Below are 10,374 nucleotides of genomic sequence, written 5' to 3' on the forward strand. Positions count from 1 at the left end.
TCAGATTTCTTCTCTCCTTAGAAAGTATTTGTCTTCATCACAATGCCATGACACAATTTGTCACTGTTCAGCATAACTGCAGTAACTAAACCTATTTCAAAGAAAGAAAAATGAAAGAGACTGTAGCAGTATACAAAGAAAAGAGAACTAACATGAATGGAAAGACAGTACCAGGCCTCCTTGTTCTAGCTAGTACAATTAGCATTAAATGCTAATAATTCATATCTCAGTAAGACACACATAAGTTACCACTGACAATAATGCAGGCTCCAATAACACGGGATAAAACTATATGCATGCGTTTACATAAACACTGCAAACTTCACCCTTTTTCACCTCCCTTCACAGATAACCCCACACCAACATCATTAAACTACTTTATATCCCTGGCTGGAGAAAAGCAAAAACCCTTCTGCAATTTTCCATTTCCTTTGAATAAGCTTTCAGTCATAATCTACATTTTTATCCACGTTAACGTCCTTTACTAAATTTATAAGGTTATGTGTTTCAATAACTGAAATCAGTGTATTTGATCTGGATTGCACTGTTCATTTCAGATTAGTTGTTTATTTAACTGAACAAGCATTCCACAGAAAATTGTGACAACCAAGATTATCATCTGACCCTCTGAGATTACCCACAGAGACCCACTCACTGAACTGTTTTGAAAGGTGAGTTTGGCAAATGGAGAAAAATATTTGCATATTCAGTGACATAGGAGGTACCTTCTACTTGCACGGGCGTGCAGTGGCTTTGTATTAATAACCAATTTTTACAGGAAATTAGTATTTCCTGTATCTACTGAAAAACTCGGGTCTCCTAGTATGCCACTGACCTATTTAACAGACACATTGCACAGTTATACTTTGATCACCCACCACATATCTAGGTCTTCTTCCTTCTCCTGTCACTTCCTATGATAGATCTATAATTTGTGGTAGAAATGCTTGATATGAATCTCTAAATGACCTTCTATGACCTCGTATTTTGTACTACTAAATTTCATCCGAACTTAGAAAGTTTTCTAATTCTTTCCATATTATATTCTGATTTTTCCCTGAGTAGAGAACGCTTCGTAAGTTTACCTCAGCAGATTTCATTAGTATATGTCTACTTCTTGCACCAAGGGTCACTAAAAATATGAAAACATGAAATATAACCAATCTGAAAACTTGGGAGGAACTCCACTGGGAACCATTAGGAACAGCCCCAGTAGCATCATTATTCTCCCAACTATGCATAAAAAAAAAGGAAAAGGCTTGTATTTATCATTTCTACATAGAAGGACAGAAAACAAAGGCATCACATATAAAAAACAACAAGCAGATAATAAAAAAAAAATCTTTTGCATTATAGGCAGGTTTCCACAAGCTACTATTGAAGCAAGTGCTTAGTAATAGTCACAAGAACATTTAGATGATTAAGACTACAGTGTGCAATTAGCCCAATCCAGGCACACGTTATACATGTATTGTTCCCAGTTCCCTGAGGCACACAGAGATCAATACCACAGTCTGAGACCAGGGCCAGCTTTTTTTCTCAGCACGGTATTTTTAAACTAGATGCTCCTTACAGTAACACAGATCTACAGCAATCCAGCTGAAACCAAGGGAGATACATATGTTGCAAACCAGTTACAATTTATTTTAGAATCAAGTCCTGCAATTCAACTTAAGCGTTCAGATGAGAAAAGGCTCCAGGCCAAGTCTCTGCACAGCTATTATAAGCGGGAGGAAAGGGAAAAAGTCATGACATGTGGACACTTTCATTGCATTAGCTCTTAATGGTATTGCTCTTGATTGCCAACAGCTCCAAGTATTACAAAAAGCTCTTACTTTGCCATTATCTGCTTCATGCTGGTTTTAAGCTGGTTAGAAGCCAACATCCAGCAACCTTGCATCAGGGGAAAAGCTTACAGGAGAGTCTAATGATGATCAAGATCTGTACTATACACTGTGAAATTGAGAAAAAGTTATTTCCTTTGTCACTCTTTTTATGTTGCCCTTCTTACTCTGCCACTTCACCCAGGACAGGTTTTACAGTGGCATATATAAACACATGTAGTGGCAGGTGAGATTTTTTGGCCCTGCCAAGCAGCATGCTTAGCTCTGGTGCTACTATTCCCTTTTCCCTACTTCTGCTTTTCTTAGTCCTAGAAAGATCTCTATTCTGACTAATCAATAATTTAAGGCCCTCTGAAATGTTATAAATGCTCTATTTTTGTAACATTTATGCTTAATTATGCAACTATGAGAGATTTGTTAGCCATGACAGAAGAGTGAGTTGTTCCAGCGTGCACAGCTTGAAATAACACCTAGGTTTTGACCAACAGAAACCATGGCAGTGCCATTCAGCAGACTGGAAAAGAGACAGTCACTCCAAACCTCCCTCTATGTACAGTTGTGGGGAGAGTTTCTCCCTCACCCCACACAAACATTGTCAGCTGGGCATCAGACACAAGATGGAGTTCTTCAGATGGATTAATTGTAATAAATATGTAAGCAAAGCAAAGGAAGTTTGGATTCTCCTTTGTAAAGCTTTTCAATTTTTAGTTAAAGGTGGTCACAAAGTTGAAAACAGTTTGGTCTTGTTTCCATCTGCAGGTATCATAAAAAGTAAAGAATATGTAGTAGTGGAGGCCAGCTGTGAGTCAAACACATGCCCTTCAAGAAGTGTCAGGGCTTTTTCCGGAAATGTGAAGAGAGAAAGCAAGAGAAAGGGAGAAAATATTTTCCCTCAAACCGACGTTGGTACTAGCTGTCCTTGATGATGTTCCAGGCACTTCATTTAGCCTTTGGCTGCTGCCTTGCCGAGCAGCCTTTGATGTTGCCCCAGGCAATGATCCTGGGGGATCATTGCTGATCAATCAATCAATCAAAAGCCTTTGGCTTCTGCTTGGTTGGACCCCTTTTGTTGCCATTTCTGATTTGTGTGATCAGATCTTATCAATTCCACATATATATGACTCTTTCTGTCCATCTGGACAATTATGTAAATCTCTGACATAATTCTAGGCTTGGTCTTTTTACTTTTATTGAATTCACTTCAATGGTTTTATTTTCTTTCCTCTCTATGAGAGACTCAGAAAATCCCATTCTTCCTGCCCAGTGGAATGCCTCGTCTGCTTTGATTTTTCTATTAATTTTTTAGGCAGGGAGGAGAAATACACTTTCTTTGTATTTATCTCATTTTATACTCAAAACGTTGAGTGCATGTCTGCCAGAGCCAGATATTCCATGCTCTTCTGCTCAAGGCAATGTATCTTGGCCTTATCAAGCAGGGATGTAGGAGATTTAGAATAAGATGGCTGCTAAAGCTGTGAACTCCTGCCTATTACTCCCACATCAAAAGAAAGAGTAGTAAAAAGCTGCCATCAGATTTCTTCTTTGCTCGTGATACTTTAACTTATTTCTTCCTTGACTGGGAAAAAGCTGAATTTAGATTAGACTGTAGGAGCGAGGTGTCATCATTTCAACTAATTTGGGGAGTGGGAGAGGAATGTTTGACCAACCAAATGTTAGTAGATTTTCTTCTCATTTTTACTGTTTTTGATCCTCACTTTTCATATACATTCCTTTTGATCACGTCTTGTGACTTTTCAAAGTGATAGGCCAACTTCAAAGAACAATAATGTCTAAATATCAAAAGGTCTCCATAATTTTAATCTTAAACAAACTGTATTGCACGCACAAATCTATATCTTCGAATTTATTTAGCAGCTTCCCTAGTACCACACCACAAAACGGAAATCACTGTAATGAACGCTAATTCTGCAGAGGAACTAACTACAGACATTTGGAGCCATTCTAGCAGTAGGGTGCTGTTATCTAAATAGTCAACAAACTGGAAGGCCTCATCTAATGCCTACAGGCTGTAGACCCCAAAACACACCACTACATTAAAGATACATCCCCTGTTTTGGAAAGTTTACAGAAGAAAATTACAACATAGCTAAACAAAGACAGATTACCATTAAATAAAAAAGTACGAAGTACTCTTGTTAGAAATAGCTTTTAAAGGCAAGGCTATATAGTGGAAAGAAAGCGGGAAACTCTTCCATTTTAGCTTCCAGAAACAACTTCTTGCTCAGTGCACTCCCAGTTCGTACATCCATGCTCAGCAATGGCACCATGCAGGCACCAGAGCCGGGTGCTGCCATCAGCCCCACTCTACAGGTCAGGGCAGCAATGTTTGGACTGTATTTCACAAGAATGTCTAAACACTTCTAAGCAAGCAGCTTTCCCTCAGTTGTTCGTAAACACACTAACATGGAAGTCTGAATGTTACAGAGTCACAGAGTCACTTCAGTTGGAAGGGACCTTTTGAGATCATCTAGTCCAAACCCCCTGGCTCAAGCAGGGTCAGCAAGAGCAGGCTGTCCAGGCCTGTGTCCAGTTGGGTTTTGAAGATCTCCACAGATGGAGACTCCAGAACCTTCCTGAGCAACCTGCTCCTGCATGCAGCTGGACTGTGTTACATCATCTGCACTCTCCCATCTTATAGACATGAGATCATGCAACATGACTAGAGGCTGGGGGGGAATCACCTGAGCCACATGGGATTTGTTCTCAGTCACCCTCTACAGCACAGCATGAAAAAAATCATCTTCCAGCGTGATGAAGCAGGGCATACCTGCTTTTCTAACAACGCTCCACAAGTGAAGTTTGATGGTTTGTTTGTTTTTTTCTTTCTGAATCATCTTATTCAGGGAGAAACGAAATGATCATTAATGCAAAACCAAAAAGAAAATGCAAACCCTAAAGTCTCAAGTTTAGTAGCACTAACTTTTCAGAGCATAAAAATAATGTAAGATGGCAAAGAACTCAAAGAAAGATAACTTTCTGCTAAGAACAAATTGCCTGGGGTGACCAACGTTTTAGCAAAAAGCCAGCCAAGTTCTGCAGTTAATATCTGAAGAAAACATAAACACAAGAATAAAACACTATGTAAAGAAAGGCACTGAAGCACCACTGCACATGCCCAAAAGCATTATAACAATACCCTGCAACTATTTCATAATACTGCAATCCTGACATCTTATAGCTTTTGTATTAATGCAAATGAACTTTTAACTTACTTTAAAATGACAGGAACATTAAGCAGTATAAATTTTCATGAGGCTATCACTCTTGTGAACGCACAAAAGCAATCGCAGAAGTCTGTTTAGATGGTTTACACAATACTATATTGGCATTTAACTTTCAGATTTGGCTGGAAAACACTTGCTTAGTATTGATGCTCAGGAACGTAAGCCTAACAGCAGTTCTCAAAGAAACACCTACACGCTGAAATATGCTTAATCATTTTAAAATTAAAATTACTCTTTTTTTGGACTCTGATAACAGAATGTGGTGCCTTTTTTGCTGAACTATTTTCACGTTTTAATCATCTTCTGACCCCGCTGTAATTTGAAATCAGTCTTACGCCTTTAAAAAATTTACAACCATGTTTTCCAAAAAAATCACAGCTACCTCATTTTGTCAAAAGTCTCCAGAAGTAGCAAGCAGATTTTGCCAAACAGCTCTGGGAATAGCACCCAGTCAGAAAAATATATTGTTTTAGATGAAGCCACGTCTGCCCCATCCCAAACAGCTGAGCTGGGTTACCAAATTCAAAACTTACATCACTGTCAAAACTCAGAATCCTTAAAAAAACCCACAAAACAACAAAAAATCCCCAAAACCCACAACGGGTAACAAACCCTTCTACAAGTACTAGCTCAGATCCTCGGTCTCATGGTGAAATACCAAATATCTACAGCATACTAACATCTGATGGCCTTAGTAAACTCTACGAGAGTTTCTACGGAGCAAGAGGGCTTCAGGTCACCTTATTGCAGCCTATCAGTACTTAAAGGGGTCTTATAAAAAAGAGGGCAGCAAACTGTTTAGCAGGGCCTATTGCGACAGGACAAGGGGGAATGGCTTTAAACTAAAGGGGGGTAGATGTAGACTAGATATAAGGAAGAAATTTTTTACGCTGAGGGTGGTGAAGCACTGGAAGAGGTTGCCCTGAGAGGTGGTGGATGCCCCATCCCTGGAAACATTCGAGGTCAGGTTGGACGGGGCTCTGAGCAACCTGATCTAGTTGAAGATGTCCCTGCCCACGGCAGGGGGGTTGGACTAGATGGCCTTTAGAGGTCCCTTCCAACCCAAACTATTCTATGATTCTAAACTCCTCTTGCCCCGTTAGAACTTGTTTGGTTCTGATCAGACCTTTACCATGACCAGGATAATTTTGTAATCTGTTAGAGAATAGAAAATAAGACCACATTTCTGTAGCTCTTTTCCTCTTAAATGAAATAATGTTTGTAAAACTTGTGTTGTTAGTTTTCCTAGTTATCTCTCCCCCTACTTGAATAGTTTATTTCCACCCATACGTTGATTCATAGCCACAGTAGTTTCAGCAAATTACCTTTCCTCTAGAATATTATTATGGCATCCTATAATTACTACATCACTACTAACTACAGTTATCAACAGTACAGTGCGCTGAGTTGGGTAAATCATTATCTACCCAGGCTTAGATGTCACAAACTTGCTGGGAAAGAAATAAATTATAGATCAATACTACTGGAACTGGAATGATCCATCCCACTTAATTAGAACTACCATATTTCAGTACATTTCAGACAACGGTTACAAAGATTCAGTGAATTACTTATATGAAAAAGTCAAACCCTTAAATAAATCTTAATAAGGCCAGTCCCTAAACTACCACTCCAGAGAGACAGGTTTTTTTAAATGCACAATCCTAAAACAATTTAAAATAAAACACCATTAGCAACAGCAGAATTTCAAAACAATATACAGCCAGTATGAAATACTAAAGCTTCACAGCCTTGCATGAAAGGACTGGGTTGACTAGCTGAGAAATTGTGGTTAGATTTCTAGAAGATGGTTTAGCTCAGATGTCTTCACAACATATCTCTGTGTCAAGCTTATCCCGCATTTTGAGAAAATTTTAGAAGCCTGAACTAGCCGGAGCAGGTATGCACCTACTAGCATATCCACCTAGTATTGAACTAAATCTTACCATTGGAAGCTGTGACAAGTCAAGCATGAGACTGATGCTATAAAGTAAAATAAATTTGGAAGAGAAGGAAAAAAAACCAAAAAACCCCCACAGATATTTATTTATTCACCCTAGTCGTTAGTGGAAGAATGGATCTTTCCTTTAGTCTGGGATTCATCTATGTGATATATCTATCGTCCTCTTATCCTTGCAATTAACCCAAACAAGTTTTGGGTGAGAACATCATCCCAAATTGAGTGGTTACTACAGAGAACTGGAACCTTGCCGAGAGGAAGGACTTTGTTAGAGAGCTGGGTTGGTGCTTCCAACAAGAGCCCAAGACACTCGTTCTGTTCTACAGTGCCGCTGCCTGACCAGAAGCCTGTCTGTACGTCAAGGCTGTAGCTCTGCGGAGGCAGCCAACAGCTTCCCTGTTGCAAAGGGAGGATGGACTACTGTGGCATTCTTCTTCTTGTCTCTTAAAAGTGCTGCCCTTCCGCAGTGTGAGCGGCCTGTATCTGCCAAGATTCATTTTATGAACTGAACTACCACCTCCAGAATAGTCCTTGTGAGTGGATTTGGTTTTAATTTGCCCGGAGGATGTCATTTGCTGCTTATTGCACAGGGGAAGGAGCTGACAGCAGCATTGTTTTGTTTCAGATTATTTTTCAGTGCAGTCAAAAGGGTGAAAGCACACATTATCCAATTAAAGAAACCAAACGTACAAATGAATGCCTGCACGCTGCTAGCATATCATCTTCGATGTACTTTTAAAAGCAAAATGCCAATTTTACTTCCCATTGAGAAGCTCCACAGCGTAATACCATCAACCATTTTAGGACTATCCTGGCAGGCCAAGCCAAATCCATTGCTGTCTATCAGAACAGATGTAGAGTATTCTTAACAGAAAAAATATTTAAATCTACCAAAATATTTTTTTATTCTTAACAAAAAAATATTTAAATCTACCAAAATACTTTCTTTAGTATTAATTTAATATTTAATACTCTGATTTGCCTGTGTCCACACAGGAGGGTATTTTTAAATACTCTGATTTGCCTGTGTCCAAACAGGGACGAGCAGTGTGCATGGCCAGAAAAAAAAATCCTAGAAACAGAGCTTTTTATTTAGCTTTTTGCTACTCAAAAATATAGCAAGAACTCTTGGAAAATAATCCATTCTATCTTCAGGAAAGGAACTTTATACGTTCTTCATAAATAATCAAAATACTTCAAAGATACCCAAACAGTACTGAAATTTCTTCCCTTAATGGAAAAGCATTTAAGGTACGTGGGAGGGGAAGGAAGAGGGCGGGGGTTTTTTTTTACGCTAACTGCGCAGATCTAAAGGTGCAACAATATGCAAGCTTCCCGTACCACTCACACAGCTGAATGAAACGGATCTGAGTGAAGATAAAAATTGGACTCAAGTGTTTGCATCTCTGCCCATGCTTGTGATTGAGAATGGAAGAAATCTATTTTTGGCAATAATTACAGCTGCTGTGTTCCTTCAGCCTCCTAATCACTGATGATGAGTTTCTGGGGAACTATTTGACTTCCCCAGCAGTCTGAGCTCCAGACTGAACGTGCTGATGAGCAATGGAAAACACTGAAGCAGTGGCAGCTGGAAGCTGCCCACAGAAATGTGGTTATGAAGATAACAAGTGTATTGTAAAACATGCTTTGCATTTTTCAAACTTGTAGTAAAATCTATCGCTGCCAATTTCCTACGATAAGCTGAAAACATTTAAGTTTTTTCCCACTTTGCAACTGATCCAGCAGGACTATGAAAAGACAAAAAATTAAATAGATAAGCTAAGAAAAAAGAAACAAAGAAATAAAAAGGGGCAAAAATCATACACTGCATGAGGAATAGGAAAAATTATAAAGGGCATATGCTATCCCAGAAGTGGCACAGTTTTCTTTCAAGTAATGTTTCTGAATAGTATTTACACACCTCCAAATCGTATCGTAAGAGTAGCAAGGGAAAAGAACACGCTGACCCCTCCAAGGTGTTGTGGGACCACACTGCTTTGTTTAAATGAATCCCTGTCCTGCAGAAAAGGCACAGGACCACTCACGTGTCCCCACAGCGCTTCCTGAACCCTTCTTTGAAATGTTCTAAAGGTTAATGACTTAAATTTGCTCGCAAGTATCATCAGAGGTATTCTAGGATAGGACTTCAATACACTTACTGTCCTTTCAAAATATTAAACAGAAATACCTCAACAAAATGGAAGAATTACAGTAATAGAGAAAAAATGTTTGTCTGCAATAGCGCTTAACTGTTTTGTATGAAATGAGATAATGCCAGAAGAGGAGAATCAACAACCAAAGCAATTTATGTGAATAGACCTCCTCGGAGTACCAAACCCAAAACTGACTCTGGCGCTAACAGCACTAACAAGACAGCTACCAACTTCCCCGGCCAGTCCCAGACCTGGCAGGAGACAGGCACAGGTGGGTAAGCCCCACCACCACCCCTAAGTTACTCTAACTGTAATAGAGGGGAAGCTGGAGATTTGGACCCAAGAACTCTTACAGGGAGTACGAGATGAAACTCATACCCGGGACGCAGTGAGCAGGGATATTTTCAGATAGTAGCTTCTGAAAAGAACGTAATCACCACATATTCGGGCTAATCTGATACAGGGTTTGTTTCCTGGTAACGCCTAAAACTCAGCAAAGATCAAGACCCTTTTGTGCTTGACATTGTACACAGCTGCTGAAAGTACTCCTCACCCTCAAGGCCTAATTGCTAAAGTAGGTAACGTAGCCAAGCTTTTGGAGGGAAAAAAGGTACCTTGAGATTAAAAAAAAGTTTGGAAAAGGAAAGGTTAAGAACGGATCAAGGAATTAAGATTAATTCTTACAGTTCTTGACTAAGAGATAGACAATACTATCTCGGCAAAGGAAAAGGCTGTGACTGCCTGCTTGCCTGCCAGCCTCACCACATCAAAGCCACACGAGGCTTGTTACTTATCACAACCCATGACACCCATTGCGTCATCTACACGCCATATTCCCCTTTCCACAAACTCCACCAGGTCCAGCCCGATGTCAACCCCCCGATTTCACGATCCCGTTTTGCGTCACTGGACCGGGGCGTTCCCGACTGTTCCGCCTGAGCCCCCTCGCTGACTGCATCCGACCCCGCCCGCCAGCACAGCCCTTTATCAAGGGGGGTCCCCACTCGCAGCCCCGCGGCTCGAGGGCTGCTCCGGCCGGGGAGCTCCCGCAGCCGCGAATTTCGCGAGGCTCCCTCTGCCCCGCCGGGCAGCTGCGGTCACAGCGCGACCGAGACGTCCCCGGGATCCCCGGGATCGGGAACCCCGGCGCCGCAGCGGCGGCTCCGCCTCAG

Source organism: Aptenodytes forsteri, unplaced genomic scaffold (assembly GCF_000699145.1).
Source record: "Aptenodytes forsteri isolate BGI_AS27 unplaced genomic scaffold, ASM69914v1 Scaffold33, whole genome shotgun sequence".
Taxonomy (NCBI): Eukaryota; Metazoa; Chordata; class Aves; order Sphenisciformes; family Spheniscidae; genus Aptenodytes; species Aptenodytes forsteri.